Source organism: Silene latifolia, chromosome Y (genome assembly GCF_048544455.1).
Source record: "Silene latifolia isolate original U9 population chromosome Y, ASM4854445v1, whole genome shotgun sequence".
NCBI classification, from domain to species: Eukaryota; Viridiplantae; Streptophyta; class Magnoliopsida; order Caryophyllales; family Caryophyllaceae; genus Silene; species Silene latifolia.
In genome coordinates, this window is record NC_133538.1 from 257,385,221 (window position 1) to 257,405,412 (window position 20,192).

Here is a 20,192-nt window from a genome sequence, read left to right on the forward strand (position 1 = left end):
GCATGAGCTTTTTACTTACTCTGAAGGTGCAGTTTAGTTTATTTAATGATATGAGGATGGCAAAATTGTCAAAATGCAAGAGCAAGGTGACATTAGCTTATTTCGGCTTGGCCAAGGGCCGTTTATTTAGTGCCACAAGAGCGACACGTGAGGTTACGCGAGGCACGTTTTTGTTCCTATTCTAGGCATAATACCGTTTTAGTTGGTCGAGGTTTGTTGGGTTTGAAAACTCATTCCCATCTAAATCTGTGATTCTAACCGCACCCCTTGGAAGTATGGACTTGACTAGAAATGGTCCGGCCCAATTAGGTTTGAATTTTCCTCGTGGGTCGACAGGTAAAAGAGCTCTAACCGATTTGAGTACTAAGTCTCCTTCCTTGATGTTTCTGGGCTTAACCCTTTTGTTGAAAGCTCGTTTGATACGTGCTTGGTATATTTGGACATTATGCAAGGCGCGTAGCCTACGTTCATCCAGAAGGATGAGTTCTTCATATCTATCCCTCTTCCAATCGGCCTCTGGGATTTGACTTTCGAGTAAGATACGCAAGGATGGTATCTCTAGCTCAACTGGTTGTACAGCTTCCATGCCGTAGGTCAAATAGATAGGAGTAGCCCCAGTGGGCATCCTAACAGATGTGCGATATCCCCACAAAGCAAAGGGTATCTTGCTCGGCCAATCTCGATAGTTGTCAATCATTTTCTTGAGAATTGTGACAACGTTCTTGTTTGCCGCCTCTACCGCGCCATTAGTCTGAGGTCTATAGGGCGAAGAGTGGTGATGCCTAATTTTGTACTTGGCTAACAGTTGCTCAGTCTCAGCTTGGAAATGTGATCCATTATCACTAATGATCTCATGTGGGCAACCATATCGACAGATGATGTTGTTTTGTATTAACTTTGCCACGTTTTTAGCCGTAAGACTAGTGTAGGAAGCCGCTTCTACCCATTTTGTGAAGTAGTCGATTGCCACTAGGATGAAACAGTGACCTTCTGTTCCGGCTGGAGTTATCTTCCCGATTATGTTGATTCCCCAGGCAGAAAATGGCCAAGGAGATGTCATCGTATATAGCAATGAAGGAGGGACGTGTTGTACATTCTCGAAGATTTGGCAATTGTGGCAATGTCTTACGTATTTGATGCAATCGGATTCCATTGTGGTCCAATAATACCCCAAACGTGTGATTTACTTTGCCATCATGGGCCCACTCATGTGAGGACCGCATTCTCCATCGTGGACTTCTTCCATCACTTTTCGTGCCTGTGAATGATCAAGGCAACGTAGGATTACACCAAGAGGTGTTCTTTTGTATAACTCTCCTTGCATGAGAACGTATTGGAAAGCTAGTAGGCGTATAGCACGTTGTCCCCTCTTGTCCATATCAGGTGGATAGGTACCATTGAGCTTGAAATTCAGGATTGCTTGGAACTAGGGTTCCTGCGCGATTTCCTCTTCGTGGGTGATTTGGTGGACATAAGCCGGCTCTGACTGTCGTTCGATGCACAAAGGCATTTCCACCATGTCATCTGGCATATTAATCAAAGATGCGAGTTTTGCAAGAGCATCTGCAAATTGATTTTATTCCCGAGGTAGGTGTAGATATGTCACGTGATCAAAGAATTGGGCAACTTGGTCTATTCTAGCTTGATATAGCGCTAGGCTTTCGCTTCGGATTTTCCAAGATCCCGTAACTTGATTGATGATTAGGGATGAGTCCCCATGTACTCGGAGGTTTTTAATGCCTAAGTTCACTGCCGCTTGTAGTCCAATGAGACAAGCTTCGTATTCTGCAGCGTTATTTGTCACCTCGAAGTCGAGTTTGATAGCAATTGGTGTATGCTCGCCTTCAGGAGAAATGAGCAACACTCCTATTCCAAATCCACTTAAGTTTGATGCTCCGTCAAAGTAAAGGTCCCAAGAGTCTACGTTAGTTTGAAGTATATCCTCGTCCGGAAATGACTAAGTATCTATTGCTTGTGCGTCATTGATGGGATTTTCTGCGAAGAATTCGGCGACGGCGCGACCTTTTATAACTTTCAGAGGCACGTATTTGAGGTCGAATTCTGAGAGCATCAAAGTCCATCTTGCTAGGCGTCCGTTGAGGGCGGGTTTCTCGAAAAGGTATTTGAGTGGATCCATTTTGGAGTATATTTTGACGGAGTAGCTAAGCATGTAATGGCGTAGGTTCTTCGTTGCCCACGCAAGAGCGAGGCATGTCTTTTCAAGTTGTGAGTATTTACACTCGTACTTCAAGAACTTCTTACTAAGGTAGTAGATATCCCTTTCTTCACTTCCTACAGTTTGAGCTAGCATGGCACCCATGGCCGTTTCGGTTACTGTGAGGTATAAACCAAGAGGTTGATCTCGTTGAGGTGGCATGAGCACTGGTGGTTTAGCCAATATCTCTTTGATTCGGTCAAATGCCTTTTGACAATCATCATCCCACATGGTGTGGTCTGTTTTCTTGAGCTTCTTGAAGATAGGCTCGCAAATCATGGTGAGTTTCGATATGAATCGACTTATATATTGCACGTTCCCTAGGAATCCTCTGACTTCTTTTTCTGTTTGAGGTTGCGGCATTTCGATCAGAGCCTTGATCTTGGAAGGGTCTATCTCTATACCTCGTTGGCTAACGACGTATCCCAGGAGTTTGCCAGATGTTACTCCGAATGCGCACTTCTGAGGATTGAGTCTCATGTTGTACTTTCGTAGTCTTGCGAAAAATTTGCGAAGGTTCGCAATATGCCCCTCTCTATCCTTGGACTTGACAATCATATCGTCTACGTATACCTCAACTTCTTTGTGCATCATATCATGTAAGAGTGCAGTTGCGGTGCGTTGATATGTAGCTCCGGCGTTGATCAACCCAAACGGCATGACCGTATAGCAATAGGTTCCCCATTGAGTGACAAAGGCGGTCTTATGCATGTCTTCTATGGCCATTTTGATTTGGTTATAGACCGCATATCCATCCATGAAGGATAGTAATGCGTGGTCTGCAGTATTGTCCACCAATATGTCGATGTGTGGTAGAGGGAAGTCATCTTTAGGACTTGCTTTGTTTAAGTCCCTAAAGTCAACACAAACACGGATTCTCCCATCCTGTTTGGGTACATGTACTATGTTGGCTACCCAGTCAGAATACTCGGACACTTTGATGAACCCGGCTTTGAATTGCTTATCAACTTCTTCCTTAATCTTGAGAGCCCATTCCGTTCTCATTCGTCGAAGCTTCTGTTTTACAGGTTTGAAACCTGGCTTAATCGGGATTCTATGTTCGGCGATATCCCTGTCGATCCGTGGCATGTCTTTGTAGGACCAAGCGAAAACGTCTTTGAACTCGTTTAGGAGGTCTATGAAATCGGCCCTTTCGGTAGAGCTCAAGGTAGTCCCTATCCTAAGTTCTTGGGGTTCTAGTTCGGTTCCTACATTGATGGGTTCGGTGTCCTCTATTACTGGTCCCCCTTCCCCTTCCTGTAGTATTTCTTTGGCTACGTAGGGAGGTATTTCGATTGAGTCTGGGTCTTGGTCATCCTCGGTATCATCGTAAACATAATTTCACTCAAGATAACACAAAGAGTAAGCAGAACCTGATTTATTCATATTAAAGTTTGAGAAAAGTTGAAACAAAGAAGCCATCTGATCTGCGGTCAGTGGCGGCAAAGGGACAGTGGTTGGGACATTTCCCGAACTACTGTTACTACTCGAGGCTAAACTAGGAGAAACAAAGGGAGTGTGGATGACGACAGAAGGTGACTCCTTAGTGACTTCTCTAGACTCCGACTCTGACTCCGACTCCGACTCGAACTCATCGTCTTCTGGTTATCCTTTGAACATCTCTCCTTATCCAGTGGTGAGCTTGAAGAGTCTTCCTTGATTGTTGGTCTACTTGATTGACTTTCTCCATCCTTTCTGCTGACTTGCGTTGGTTTCTGTGATTAACGCGGTAGGGTTAAAGTGATCGTCCTGAAGTATCATGGTAATGATCTCATCTGCTGTGACTCTAACAAATCGATCTTCTCGAACAATAGACTAACAGCTTGTTCGTCTAAGCAAGGTGCTTGACGGGTTTTGACGGTAGGAACCGTTTCTAGAGGGATGAATTAGCAATCGTGAAAGATCTCGATTCCGGCTAACTTCCTCTCGAGATAATGCCAAGGCTCGGGAAATCCGTGAAAGAGTTCTAGACTTCCTTCCTTAACAAAGTACCCATTTAGGGTAGGGAGATAGGGTCGCATTTGGACTCCTACATACTTACGGTTTTGAACTTGAGCGAGCATCTCGAGAACCTCTTCTTTAGTGGGTTTGTACCCTAGTCCGAGTGGTATCCTCTTTGAGTTGCCTTCCTTGTATGGTGCGAAGGTGTTTCTTCGAATAGGGTTCAAAGGCATTCCAGGGAAGTATCCCTGGGATTTGAGTATGTGGTTGACCACCAAGTTGGAGTAGGGGTCATAGTATAAGGGTTCCAATTCGCTTTCTATGACACTTATGCTTTGGAAGCCCCCAAGTTCATACACTAGGTCTGCAAGGACTTGATTGTTCGACTTCTTTTCGATTATTGCCTTGATGGGTGACAAAGTGATCGTCACTACTTTGCCATTTAGTGGGATCTTGATCTTTTAATGAAGGGTGGATGTCACCGCTTTGGAAGCGTGAATCCAAGGTCTTCCTAGGAATATGTTGAAGGAAGCTTCAATGTCCACTATTTGGAAGTTAACCTTTCGCTCAATTGGCCCTGTGGCTATGATTAGGTTAGCAAGTCCTACTACCTTTCGTCGTGTACCATCGTACGCGCGAACACCTTGATTGGTAAGGGTCCAATCCGACTCTTTCATGCCTAATTTGTATGCCGTTTTGAGGGGTATGACGTTGACTGCGGAGCCATCATCAACCAATGTCATTGGCACGTTCTTCTTTAGACAGATGACAGTGATGTAAAGAGCCAAGTTGTGACTAGCGCCAAAAGGTGGCAAATATTCGTCTGAGAAAGTAATAGGATTACTTAGCTTTGGTGATTCTTGGAAGACCAAGTTGACTACATCTTCGGGTGTCGAGTTATGTGCTACATTTAGCTTGGCCAAAGCTTGCAGTAAAGCTTGGCGATGTGGGAATGAGCTTGTTACTAATTGCCAGACTGAAAGATCAGCCTTTGTCTTCTGTAATTGCTTGAGCAAATGGTCAATGGAGTCATATTCGTTATCATTTGGTGTGACAACGTTGGTTGGACCATTTTGAGTAGTACTTTGGTATGGACGCCCCGAACGAGTTAGGTGGTCCACATCTTGGTCTTCTCCATTTTGGACTATTTCTTTGACTAGGGAGTTTTCAATGAGGTACTCGTCCTCATCATCATCGGCCCATACTCCATTGATCGTAGCTAGTTCCCTCATTCTCATGATTTCGTCTTCTAGTCGTGTGATTTGGTCGACTAGTTTATCAATCACGGTGATTATTTCTTGCATAGTAGTGTTTTGAGAGAAGATTAGTGGCACATGCTCCTTGGATGTTGCGTTGGGATTATGTAAAGTTGTCACCACATTTTCTAATTCCCAAACTTGTCTATCCACACTCCTTGCCCATGTGATGAAGTCAGAAATGGTAGGAGAGATAGTAGAGTAGAACCCCTCACTCTCGATTGCATGGATCTCATCTTCAATTGGAGAAATGAGGTGTGAACAAACTAAGGTAGATTCGTCACTTGTAATCACTAGAATCCCAAGAGGGTTCTGAGTGTTGTTGGGTTTACCTCCTGGTGGTATTGGTAGTCGACCATCTTCAATCATGTCTTGAAGCACATTTTTCAATTTGTAGCATTTTTCTGTGTCATGCCCCTTGCCCCTATGGTATTCACAGTACGAGTTCTCGTCCCAGAATTTGGATTTCTTTTCGGGTTCGGGAGTAGGTCCAATGGGTTGGAGTTTGCCTTGTTTCATTAACCTTTTTAGAACGTTGGAATAAGTGTCCCCAAGATTTGTGAATTTCCTTGGTGGGATACTTTTCTTGGATGGCTCGAGAAGGTTAACTTCATCAGTCTTGCTAGTGGAGCCGTAAGAAGGACTTGTTGAGCCTTGATATCCTCGACCTACTGTTTTGGACAAGAGCCCTTTATGGATGTCATCTTCAATCATTGTTCCTATTACGGTTAAGTCCTTGAAAGTCTTGATGTTTTGGTATCTCAAATGATTGGCATAGATGGGCTTGATATTGTCTACGAACTTCTCCACAAGGGTAGCCTCATCCGGGCGTTCAACTAGTTGGATACTAGTCTTCCTCCACCTACTTAGGAAGTCGGTGAATCCTTCTTTGTCATTTTGGGTAAGAACCTCTAGAGTGCGCATGTTAACTTGGATCTCAGCATTATCCGCGTATTGCTTAGCAAATTCGATCGCGGCATCTTCCCAAGTAGTGATCTTCTTGTGTTCTAACGAGTAGAACCATTGTTTTGGGATGGTGTCAAGAGATGAAGGAAAGATCCTGAAGAACATCTCGGGTTTGATGCCTTTGATAGACATGTAATCCTTGAAGGCACGGATGTGGTTCAAAGGGTTTTCGTGCCCCTTGAATTTAGGGATATCCGTCATATTGAAGTTGGTTGGCAATTTGGAGTTGACGGCCTCATACTTGCGATTATTCTCCCTATAAATGTCATCCCCTTTAAGGTACATCAATTGCTTCTCTAAGTATTGGAGTCTTTTCTCAGCTACAGTTAGTCCCATGGGAGGATTTTCGTCCTTGGATTCACTCGCTAAGTCACCTACTACTTCACTTTCGTGAGGAGGCAATTTCCCCTCTACGGCGTAGATCCGACCCTCGATGGTGTCAAGGCGATCATACACTTGGTCCTGAGTAAGTTGGATTTGAGCTAGCGCGGCTAGGATTCGATCATTACCATCTTGAAGTTGGTGGAGGTTCGTGTCGCTGGTTCCAGGCATCTAGAAACTGGATAAGAGATCGATGACGAATCAAAACACGATCGACCATTCTAAGACACTTGCAAAGAGAAGAAATGTTTTGACTCTTGAAGTGGGTGTGTGCCACTTGTGTTGAGTGAGTTTTGAAGAAAAGACAAAGTTTTGAAAATGTATATCCTAGTCAACTATAGTGTAGTTGTAGGAGTGGACTCGAAGTGAGGTTTTGAAATGGGCTTGGGCCCGAATTTTGACTCGACAAACGGACAGAGTTTCGATTGGGTTTTGCGCTAATCGAATGGCCTTTTTCGAAATTTTGATTAAAAAAGGGGTTTTGATTTTTGCAAAAATCGTCATGGTTTCGTTTAGAAATGGTGATCACGTAAGGTACAAACATTTATACAAGCATTATAACGGGATGCTGAGTGCATTTAAAAGGGTTTTGGTTTAAAGGGTGGGTTGCCATACCGAACCATCAAACCCGAAGTCTGTGGAGAGGCTCGTACCAAACAAGAGTAAGGCCGATTCCTATTCCATTTCCTCAAGTAGTGAAGGCCCTTGATACAAACAAGAGTAAGCATCATGGTATGGATGACGTCAATCGCTATCCATCCTTAGGCCCAAATAAGAATTAGGACCGTTTAGACGGGACGATTGGTCGAATGGGTTGGGTTGGGCCTAGGAAGGCCGAATAAACGATCTAGGAAGACCGAGTTTATGAAAACCGACAATTGTCTTGTACAAATTATTCCCTAACCTTGTTCAAGTTTCACCCTTGGCTACACGTAAGTGTATTATCCCAGCCGGAGTCGCCAAAGCGGGACGGGGGCCCACGGGGGCGCTCGGGAGGAAGAGAACAAGCGTTTGCATTTTGTTGGAGTCGCCACCAATTTTTATGGGAAATTGGAACCGTTCGAATACCTCGTGTCATGTCAAGACACAAAGTAGTGACATGAACACTAAGCAATCGTTACCCTTAGCATTCTATGTCTAGAATGACTCTCGTGGATGCCAATGAACACGGATGTTCACAGAGATCTAGAGTAAGGGGTGAGGGTACGTATTAGGAAGCTCTTTTGATCGAACACCTAATCCCGCCCGCCTCGATAGCGGTCTCTACTAATGATTAGGGACATCATCTATACTAGATATATCGTCGATCATATGCATGCAATGCAACATCCAAGTTTTAATCCTAGCATGTGAATTTAACTAAGTCGGTTGACACATAGTTTAACAATCAATTGGGTCGAAGTAGGATTTAATGCTCAATTACATGTGAAAACATACAAATGATACAAAATACACGGAATAAAATTACAACAATAAGAAATTACAATAATTACATCGGGTTTAGCGATTTATGTCGAAAATACCTTTAAAACGGATGATTTGAGAAAAGGAAGTAAAAAGAAAGATTTAACGAACAAGGATTAAGGCGACAATACGAATAATAGTCAATTATACGTGAGCTAATTAAACTAGGTCAAGCAACAACGGAGTTCAGAGACAGAACTCAACTGGAACAAAGAAGAGATCGCACCCTTTGAAAGAGGCGCCGATTCTTTGCGTCTGTTCCAAGGGTGAGTTCTGGCTGTGAAGCCGGAATTGCAAATCGTTAATGTTCGTGGGTTAATTTAATGATTGATTTATAATATATACTCGGATAGAAGTGATTATCAGGTTATTTACATATGAATGATGGTCATGAATGCAACAAACATGGATGAGACGGATGCAAACGAATTAATTACATGAAAGAATGATTGATTAGTGACATAGGTGAACAAAATAGACTAAATATGATGAATTAATGACGAATTAATGACGAATATCATGAATAACAGATGGAAAATATATCAAGGATCGAATTGTAACACCCCCGCACACCGGAACGCCTTACCAAGGACCATTCTAGTGTATGACGGTGTCACCATCTCGGTTTCCCGAGGAAGTAGATCAAATTAGACAATACAAGAACAATAATCTAATATTAGAATATCTATCACAATGTCTTTCTATTCAAAGTCTCTAAAAAATAAGGTTCAATTACAACACTTGTGATTCTACATCTTTAGACCAGTGGCGTGATGACTCGATCCCTCCAATCCCAGCAGCAGTAATCAACAATACCTGCTAAACCAACTGCTCACCATCCCCGAATGGATCACCGCAGATACCACAAACGACACGGGGTCAGTACTGACTAATCAAATATAAGACATGACAATAAAGTAAACAACTGATCATCCCCTATCTCAACCTTACCACGTCGTACCATAACCGACTACACCGCGAAGGGTGTAGCCCTGCCAGATTACCCATCGCAACAGGTAACCCTCGCCGCCAGTGGGTGACCGCAGTCCATTCCCACCTAGTCCAGCTCATCATCGAGCGACTAACATTCCCTGTCCCTTAATGTGCACATCCCCTCCCGTGACGGGTTCCACGGAGGGCGAACTAGGGTGTGAAGCCACTCCCGCAAGTGACTCCACCACAATCACACCCACAGCATCACAGCTGTCACACCACAACGACATCATCACCCCAACAACCATACTCCGATGATCAGCAGATAACCACAAATTACAATACAATCACAATCTCAAATTAATTAACAGTAGACTGAGTAGGGAAACCCTACCTCATCGCAAAGCATGGGAGATTTCCATTTACGGCCACGCACGACTCCAATAAGCATCCTAACAATGATAACCGTATCCTATTACACGACTATACACAGAAAATCATTCAAAAGGACACAGGGCAGAAACTTACCTAACCTTACACATTGGTGACGACGTAGACAACCACCACCCACCTCGTCCTTGCTCCGCGAATCCCGATATCCCCATGGTAGAGGTTTAGGCTAATTTCATTAAGGTAGGAAACTATGGAGTGATAGAGGAGGGAGATGGTCTAGGGTTAAAGAAAGAGAAACTGTCGAGGAAATGAGAAAATAGAAATGAATCTCGCGAACTCGCATTTATAATAACGTGTCGACAGCGGCCATACTTGGTCGAGTATAGGAATACTCGACCGAGTAGACTCCACTCGGTCGAGTACTGGTGATACTCGGCCGAGTGGTCTCAGCTAGGTCGAGTAACTAACCTATACGTCCCCTATTACAAGTCTGATCCCTCACCCATTCCTCCCTAAGGTCTGTTTGGTCGACAAGATCGGTCAACAACGTTCCTAAAAGTCCTGGATGTTACAATCTTCCCCCCTTAAAAGAACTTCGTCCCCGAAGTTCAGCATGTACAACACTCCCCGCAAGGTTACATACCATGCCTTAACCACCTTCACAAAGGTACATAAGTTCACACTATCCATACATTACCATCAGCCATCTTACTCAATAACAATCACTTATCACAGCTACCTTTCCAAACAATGCTACTCGCTAACTTACACATAAACATACGGAGATTAGTGAAATTCCTATGCCTTATTTTGCCAAACATGGCACCACCACTATTGACCCTAAAACACGTATGCAAACCCATTCTCAAAACAGTATTCAACCATATACTTACGCAAGTATGCAATTGCAACACTTTACACAATGTAAGAAAACCATACACAAATGTAAACTACCACATTCCGTACGCTTCTATTAAATATACAAATGCAAAGCGATACACCATTATAAAGTACATAAGTACACAATCACTACATTCCGAGCACGTATACTAGTTATCATCAATTGAATCGAATCTTCATATTACTTGCCACCCGTGCGCCATATAATTTTCATATTAATTGAATACAACCTAGATGCGGCTTAAAGAAAACATAATTGTAGTCCAGTAATTCCTAATGTGGACACACCTAACATACATATGATTCCCAATATTTCATAAAATTAAATACTTACACAAAAATAAAATACATATTTCATAAAATCAAATACTTGGTTTCGCGACATTACTCTTCCCCTCTTAAAAGGAACTTCGTCCCCGAAGTTCACCACTAATTACTTCCCTAAACCCCATGCTAAAACGTACTACATGACGGCGACATTACTCATAAACTCAACTTGTTCTACGACATTACACTCTTGTGACTTATAAAGACCAAATACCTCAGCAACCAACATATATATTCTTATAGCGACAATTAACATATAGAATAATTGAAAAAGAACAGGTTTATACGTAGCTTCATTGAAACAGTTATCATTGTAACCAAACATATACATACGTATAAAACTTCTTACAGTGACCACGTGATATGAGTAAAGTGTTACCTTCAGATACTTTAATGTCTAGGGTATTCCACCCCTAAATAACTAACCTGTGTTACACAACGAAACATTCATAGATTTATAGCCGATATCAACAATCACAAATCCATGATACCATAATGATCCATCTGTGGGACATCATCTAGTGTAACATAGTAAAACAAATAGCTAACAAGCTTTGTCATACAATTATCACGTAACTATGAAATTCTCATAACGAATTTCCATTATACATCTGAACCCGCAACAATCGGCCGAGTATGAAAGGCTACTCGGTCGAGTAAGTTATACTCGGTCGAGTATGGGAATACTCGACCGAGTAAGCTCTACTCGGTCGAGTAGTAACCTATACTCGGTCGAGTTATATCCGCCAGAGAGCGTTTTGCCGATATCACCTAGCTGTCACTAACGACCTGCATCAATTCTTAACAATAGTTTAAAATATAACTAATTCCTACATTAAGGGACATTCAACACTTCACCATACGATAACCAAGTAACGGCCTTATGGCCAAATACAGTCATCCAACAAAAGAGACCAAATACCGGTAATAACATCCAAAGAAGAAATAATACTGCAACCAACAAAGTAAATCCATCAAAACCAAATAAATCCGACATCAAAGAACTCAAAGTAAGTAATCTAACAACATACGATCACTAACGAGGACCCTCCTCCATGCCATCATCTCCACCTGCACCCGAGGTACCTGCACCTGAACTCCCTGCTCCTGGGAAGCTCGCCGCCGAGTAGTCCCCTCCTAATCGATCCGGAGTTGGCTCCCCACGGTCCCGCGAGGTAGCCAAACTCAGTCTCCTCTGGAGGTCTCCAGAAACTCGGGTCCACCCCATAGCTGTGGAACACTCCCGTATCCACTCCCGGTCCTCTCCACCAGACAGGCTGTGCAAACTGAGTCCCGATGCCCTGATTAAGGGTCATTTCATGTAGGTTGCGGAGCACCAAAGTAGAAGAGATCCGCTCCCACTCATGAGGCCGCATCCTAGGGTCATGCACCGTAGGGTACGGCGAGTACCGATAAGGATGGTAAGGGTAGGGGTCGGGGGCGACTAAGAGGGCTCGACACAACGGGTCTACCCTAGGCCGCCTAACTCCACGACGCTCCCTAGGTGGGGGAGGTGCTCTTCTTGTCCCTCATGTACGGTGTGAGGCTCGGGTAAGTCCAGGAGAATCCGTGGGGTCAATCGTAAGGCGGGGCTCGGGTGCAGGAATGCCACAAGGCTCCCACTCGGCCAAATGATCAACAACGGGGAGATGAGTCGGGTCCAGGAAGCACCATCCACATAGTTCCTCTCACTCTCCAAGCATACGACCCATCATCCATCTTCCTCAACCATCGGTTTCGACGCCGCATCATGCGGGCGTCCATGGTGGGTACAACCTCAACATACTCATTCCCCTCGGGAGGTGGGGCCTCAAAGTCGGTCGGTCGCCGAGCTAGGCGGGTCACTATGGCCCCGCAAGCAATGAATCGGGTCTCGGATCGTGCCATGCGCTCAGGACTAGAGCACACTATACCAGGAGCACTATAGTAAAACGGTTTCCGGCGGTGGAGGTTAAGGTAAGACATAAGGAGCATGACTTCGTGAGAATTGAGCTTGCTCACGTCCTCTCTCGAGTACAGCAAACAGGTCATCATCCTTAGAAACATACGAAGGGACACGTCTTTGAATGTCATTAATCAACATGGCACCGACGCTAGGGGCGGGTCCGCTATCAAATACGGAAGGTACCGAGGTGCGCCACCGTTCTTGGCCACGTCACTAAGGTAGTCATCCTCCTCGGCCTCTAAACCCAAATGGTCAGCCAACTCGTCAAGGGTAAGCTCATGATCCTCATTCATGAGACGAAAAGAGACGGTCTTGCCCTTCCTATCATAAACAAAAGAGCTCAAAAACTCTAAGGTCAAGTGGGGGTAGGATTTCTTTCTCAAGTGATACAACCCCTCCATGCCCAAAATCTTGAAAATGTGAACTATGTCCTCCTTAATCCCCAAAGTCTCAAGGATACTAGGGTTGACACAACGGGTGGGGCGAAAAGGACGGCGCATAAGAGCCACGAAAGCCTTACGATGATCGAAGTTAGCAAAAATTACCGATGGATGTGCCTCCACCGGCGGTACAATCGGTCCACTGCTACATTGCCCAGCCTCGAGTTGGACATTCGCGCGAGGTCTCTTGTTGGGTAAACCTCTAGTTTTCACCATACTGCAAGAAAATCATTTTTAATAAAGGGTTGACACTTGAAAGTTCTTAGCACAAAAGACGGTCTGTTTTACTTGTATCTCGATTTTAGAATGAGGTTTTTAAGATAACTATCAGAAAATCACCAACTACCTTACAATTCATATGGTTCCAAGTTTTCAAATTACTTCAAATCAAAGGATACTCATCAACAATAAGGGGAATTTTGTTTTTGCTAACCCTAGAATTCAGAAATTGGATTTTACCTCATAAAATAATCAACCAAAATGTACACAAGGTCTATAGGTAGTCGAATTCGAAAATCAATAAGTTTAAGACAGAATTTCGATTGTTTTTAACAAGAAATTGAAATATAGCATGCTAATACACAATGTCTTTGAAAACAATTAAGGAATTTGAGTTTAAATCTTACCTTAAACTGATTTAGGGCAAATAAGAACAAGTGTGACACCAAGATTTTACCCAAGAGCTTGAGAAAGGAAGAGTATGGAGTTTTAGAGAGAAGGAAAGATGAAGAGGGGAGGCGGAAATAAGAAAGAAAAGCACGAAATTAGGGTTTTTGTATAACCCGCAAATGGCCTGCTACAGCAATACTCGGTCGAGTGTTGGGAATACTCGGCCGAGTGTTCACTACTCGGTCGAGTGTTTAGGATACTCGGCCGAGTGGACATTGCTCGGTCGAGTACCTTTCTTACTCGATCGAGTTTTGAAGACCAGAAGCGATTATTATTTTCACATTACAGACACTCGGTGTTGGGACTTGGTACTCGGCCGAGTATGATCTACTCGGTCGAGTTTTCTGAAAACGAATAGGGAGTAGTAACTTTTCATTATTCCTGCAAGATTAAACAATATCGTTCGGAGTTAGGACATCCCTCCGTCACTATTAACGCTTATTTCTACCACATAAACACATATCACATAACCCTATCATCGGAACAACCATCATTCCTATCTTTATTCCTCCCTTTACCACAAATTATCTAATTCTATCCTTATAGCATACTCGCAACTAAACTAAGATTGCAAGGTTAAATTCTTATGTCACATCATCTTTAATTCCGCTCAACACCAGAAACACACCAAAATCACATTTGCAACGTAGCAATTCAGTACACAACACATTTATCGTAAAGTCATATGATTAATTTGTCACTGATCGCACATTGCAATAGTTCCATATTCACTTCCACTTTCCCACACATATACCCAACACATACCACTCTAATAATAGATACACACATAATAGATGCACACAACATACATTACCAAGCAATCAACGACCCACACTAGCTACCCTTTTTTTTTCCCGTGTCTGGCTTAAGTCCGATGGGGCCATGATTTTGAAATGAGGGCGCCTACTCACCCAAAATCTAGCATCAGCTGGGGCTCCCAACGTACATACACCAGGTTCATTTTTAATTGACACTCTATGTTCATTAATTTTGTTAGTTCAGGTTCCAAAATCGTCGGCTCTGATACCACTTTGTAACACCCCCGCACACCGGAACGCCTTACCAAGGACCATTCTAGTGTATGACGGTGTCACCATCTCGGTTTCCCGAGGAAGTAGATCAAATTAGACAATACAAGAACAATAATCTAATATTAGAATATCTATCACAATGTCTTTCTATTCAAAGTCTCTAAAAAATAAGGTTCAATTACAACACTTGTGATTCTACATCTTTAGACCAGTGGCGTGATGACTCGATCCCTCCAATCCCAGCAGCAGTAATCAACAATACCTGCTAAACCAACTGCTCACCATCCCCGAATGGATCACCGCAGATACCACAAACGACACGGGGTCAGTACTGACTAATCAAATATAAGACATGACAATAAAGTAAACAACTGATCATCCCCTATCTCAACCTTACCACATCGTACCATAACCGACTACACCGCGAAGGGTGTAGCCCTGCAAGATTACCCATCGCAACAGGTAACCCTCGCCGCCTTGTGGGTGACCGTGATCCATTCCCACCTAGTCCGGCTCATCATCGAGCGACTAACATTCCCTGTCCCTTAATGTGCACATCCCCTCCCGTGACGGGTTCCACGGAGGGCGAACTAGGGTGTGATGCCACTCCCGCAAGTGACTCCACCACAATCACACCCACAGCATCACAGCTGTCACACCACAACGACATCATCACCCCAACAACCATACTCCGATGATCAGCAGATAACCACAAATTACAATACAATCACAATCTCAAATTAATTAACGAGGGCGAGTAGGAAACCCTACCTCATCGCAAAGCATGGGAGATTTCCATTTACGGCCACGCACGACTCCAATAAGCATCCTAACAATGATAACCGTATCCTATTACACGACTATACACAGAAAATCATTCAAAAGGACACAGGGCAGAAACTTACCTAACCTTACACATTGGTGACGACGTAGAAAACCACCACCCACCTCGTCCTTGCTCCGCGAATCCCGATATCCCCATGGTAGAGGTTTAGGCTAATTTCATTAAGGTAGGAAACTATGGAGTGATAGAGGAGGGAGATGGTCTAGGGTTAAAGAAAGAGAAACTGTCGAGGAAATGAGAAAATAGAAATGAATCTCGCGAACTCGCATTTATAATAACGTGTCGACAGCGGCCATACTCGGTCGAGTATAGGAATACTCGACCGAGTAGACTCCACTCGGTCGAGTACTGGTGATACTCGGCCGAGTGGTCTCAGCTAGGTCGAGTAACTAACCTATACGTCCCCTATTACAAGTCTGATCCCTCACCCATTCCTCCCTAAGGTCTGTTTGGTCGACAAGATCGGTCAACAACGTTCCTAAAAGTCCTGGATGTTACACGAATTCCAGAAACCCGATATGAACAAATCGAATTCCTACAACCCGGATTGAATTTAATGACGAAAACCCGCAAATATCGGATTATAAGGGATTTGAGTCGAATTTAATGACGAATTAAACATGTGAATGAATGATAAATAATATACATGTGAGATGATAAGCTATTATGTCAAAGAATTAACAGGAAACAAACGAAACAAACTTTGACGAACGAATTACAGAGGACGAAGGAAGAAGAAAGGAAGCAGGAACTGCGGAAGCCTCACGAAGAGGCGCAGCAGGAACTGCGCTCCTTCGAAGAGGCGCAGCAGTTGCTGCGTCCTTTCTCGACGGTTTGTCTTCTGGAAATCCGCAAAAAGAGATTTTAAAGCACGTTTTTAGAAATCGGTTTTAATAAGTATTTTCGACATAAATCTTACATTAATGATGATACAAAAGTAAAGAACAATAATAAAAGAGAGATTATACACCCTCAGACTTACATGTTTGACGAAACGAGAAGAACTAAGTTATCGATTAGCGATGCTCGACTCGTACTATAATGCAAATATGAAAGTGCCCTCGTAAGAGGAAAACGATTAGATTAATTAAGTTGATTGATTGTGGAGTTGGTCAAATTGATCGGTCATGCAAACGAGGCTGGTACTCAGAAGGATCCGAGCTTACGTGGTCGAATGTTCAAGCACGTAGACGCCAAAAAGTAAGAACAAAGGTCTAGAATGCAAAGGGAGAAGAGAAGGGCGGACACTCGCGTGAGAAATATGAGGAGCGAAGGCTCCTATTTATACTAATCACGTGAAGGAATCAGGGTTTCGGAGAGTCTTTGGAAGTGAATCTCGGAAAGATATAAAAAAGATACGAAAAACACGCGAGAAAAGGACTGGGAAGAGGCGCGGCGATCATGCGTCTCTTGGAAGAGCGCAAAGACCGCCGCGCCTGTTTCAAGTGGTTTCCTCCTGCGGAAGAAAGATTTTCGTGTTTAAGTTATGGTAGGACGGAATATTTTGGTTTTCCTTAATATCTTGTATGAATATTACGGGAAATTGTTTACCAAAGGATAAAGATTGTGAAATATTTATAAAATATGGAATGGAAATATCCGGAACATTCCGGAACATTCTGACTCGGGATTTAACGGTTATCAGAAAATGAAGACGGTTTTAGGCCCGGACTCCAAATGTACTCTAATTACTGTCAAAACGACCGTATCGGCACGTAGATGACAACTAAGAGGTAGACATTAATATTTGAGCAATCACTTGACGATAAACTTACGAACTGTCACAAATCGTTCCGCGTACCAAACATGCGACCCAATCATCACCGGGTGGTTTGCGAGAGGTGCAGAAATGAGGTATCTACAATTAATTACATCGTCTTCCCTGTGGATTCGATACCCGACTTACCTCTACTATATAATTAAGGTAATAAGACTTTATTACTTATTTTTGGGAGCATACGACTTCGGCTCACCAATACCCAAACATTAAATCTTCACATATATGATGTTATTTAGAAGGCTCGGACATCAAGCGACTTATTATATGTCACACTTCATCATGTCTAAAGGTTACTGCTCTCTTATATGAATATATATGAGGTTGAAGGCCATAAATGATTACTTCCTCCGTTTTGTTATGATCTTCCTGCTTTTGATTTTCGGCTGTTCACTAATATGTTCTTATGTTTTGACACAAAATGTATAGCCAACACATTTACTTTCTCTTAAATACTGTAGATAATAGGAAAATCACGGTAAAATAGAGGGAGTAGCTTCCAGTTTCACATTGTCTTTCTTTTTGCAATATAAACTCCGCCTTCACTTTAAAAGACAAAAAGAAGAGAGAGATTACAATACCTTCTAACCCTCGTCCATTTAATATAAGAACTAATGGGCATAAACACGAATGAAGCTCGTTAAGGTGCCGGAAAACTGTGAACCCAATATTACAATCGGAGCAATTTCATATTTACGAAAGGGTTTTTTGTCAAACACAATCTTTAAAAAAAAATTTCTTCCAAACACCACCTTTAAAAAAAAAGTTTATAAAACACAATCTTTAATAAAATTTTTGTTGTCAAACACCACTTTTTGGCTGAAAGACTTAACATTTTGCAATGGGATAACTTTTAATCGATGTTTGGGATAGCAAACGATGTCGGTTTGAGGTGTTCTTGGACTCTTTGGAAAGGTGGAAATACAAGCTTTCCATGGGTTATCAACACGATGGTCAAAGGTGGCTTTATGTGGGGTCTATTGTTGTGTAAAATAAGGCTGGTCGGAGAGATTAGCGAGTAGTCGGGGATTTTTAGTGGGTCTTTTAAAGAGGTTATGATGCTTTGTTTGGTCTGAAATTTGGTATGTAGGTAGCGGGGAGTGCAAGGTAGGTCTTAGTTGTGTTGTTTGTGGTGGTTGTTTGTTACAAGTGGTGGTTCGAGGGGAGTTAATTTGAAGGTAAAAAACATTCAAAAGAATGTCAAAGTATGATTTTTTTTTTTGTGGGTCAATTCACTCACCTCAAACGACCACTTACAACAAATAACCACAAAAAACAACACAACTACGGTCGACCTTACACTAGAGGTGATCATGGGTCGGGCCAATGAGGGCTTGGGCCGGGCCTTTCTAACAAAAGCGGCCTATTTGTGTGGGCCGGGTCGGGTCGGGCCAAATGCGTGGGCTTATTTAGCAAGCCCAAACTCGGCTCTTATGGGCTAATGCGGGCTTTTGGGCCTAAATGGGCTTTTTCGGGCCCTAAAATTTACGAGTTGCCCTAGGAAATAATTAGCTAATACCTTCGGTTACAACTTTTAAAACATACATAGTGTATAAAATTGTACAAAACATGATCAAATGCTCTCTAAAATAAAATAAAGACAAACATCGCCATTTTAGAATGCTTAATCATGCATTCGTAGATATGATTTATGTTATGTATACTTTGTTTTATAAATCTAAAAAAATATACTTGAGTTTGTAAAGGGTTTGGTATAACTTTAACGCTACTTTAATAGGTTTTATTAGAAAAAATATTCATTATTAATAAATATGGGCCGGGTCGGGCAAAAATTTGGGCCAAACGCTTGGTCCAAACCCGGTCCCAAAATATTTTGGGCCTTTTTAGGCCAGCCCACGGGCTTTTTTGGGCCAAAACTAAAGGCCCAAGACCTTCAAAAAAGTGGGCCGGGCCGGGTAGGGCCAATGGGTTTGGACCATTTGATCAGCTCTACCTTACACTCCCCGCTACCTACATTCCAAATTTCAGACCAAACAAAGCATCATAACCTCTTTAAAAGACTCACTAAAAATCCTCGACCACCCGTTAATATCTCTGACCAGCCTTACTTTACACATCAATAGATCCCCATATAAGGCCACCTTTGACCATCGTATTTATAACCGCTGGAAAGCTTGTATTTCAACCTTTCCAACGAGTCCAAAAACGCCTCAAACCGACATCGTTTGCTATCTCAAACATCGACTGAAAGTTACCCCATTGCAAAATGTTAAGTCCTTCGGGCAAAAAGTCGTGTTTGACAACAAAAAATTTATTAAAGGTTGTGTTTTACAAACTTTTTTTTTAAAGGTGGTGTTTGGAAGATTTTTTTTTTTTTTTAAAGGTTGTGTTTGAGAAAAAAAACCTTTACAAAATAATCTCCCTTTCCTTATAGTTGGTCTTGTGTAAAACCGTTAATTGAGCTCAACAAAGTAGAATGGTATGCCACTTGAAAGAGTTTGGAATACACAAAGAAAAGAAAAACAAACAAAAAAGGGCAACAAAACAAATCAAGTGCTCCTAAGACCATCTCCAAGCAAAGGTCGTGCTAATTAGGTCACGACCCTGTTTTACTCTTAATCCTACTTTATTTATCTTGACCTACTTTCACACTCCCGAGTAGAAGGTCACGACATAGGTTATCAATCCAATCATTTTTCACTTTCCAACTAATTAAATCTCTCCACATTATATCACTTTTTCATATATA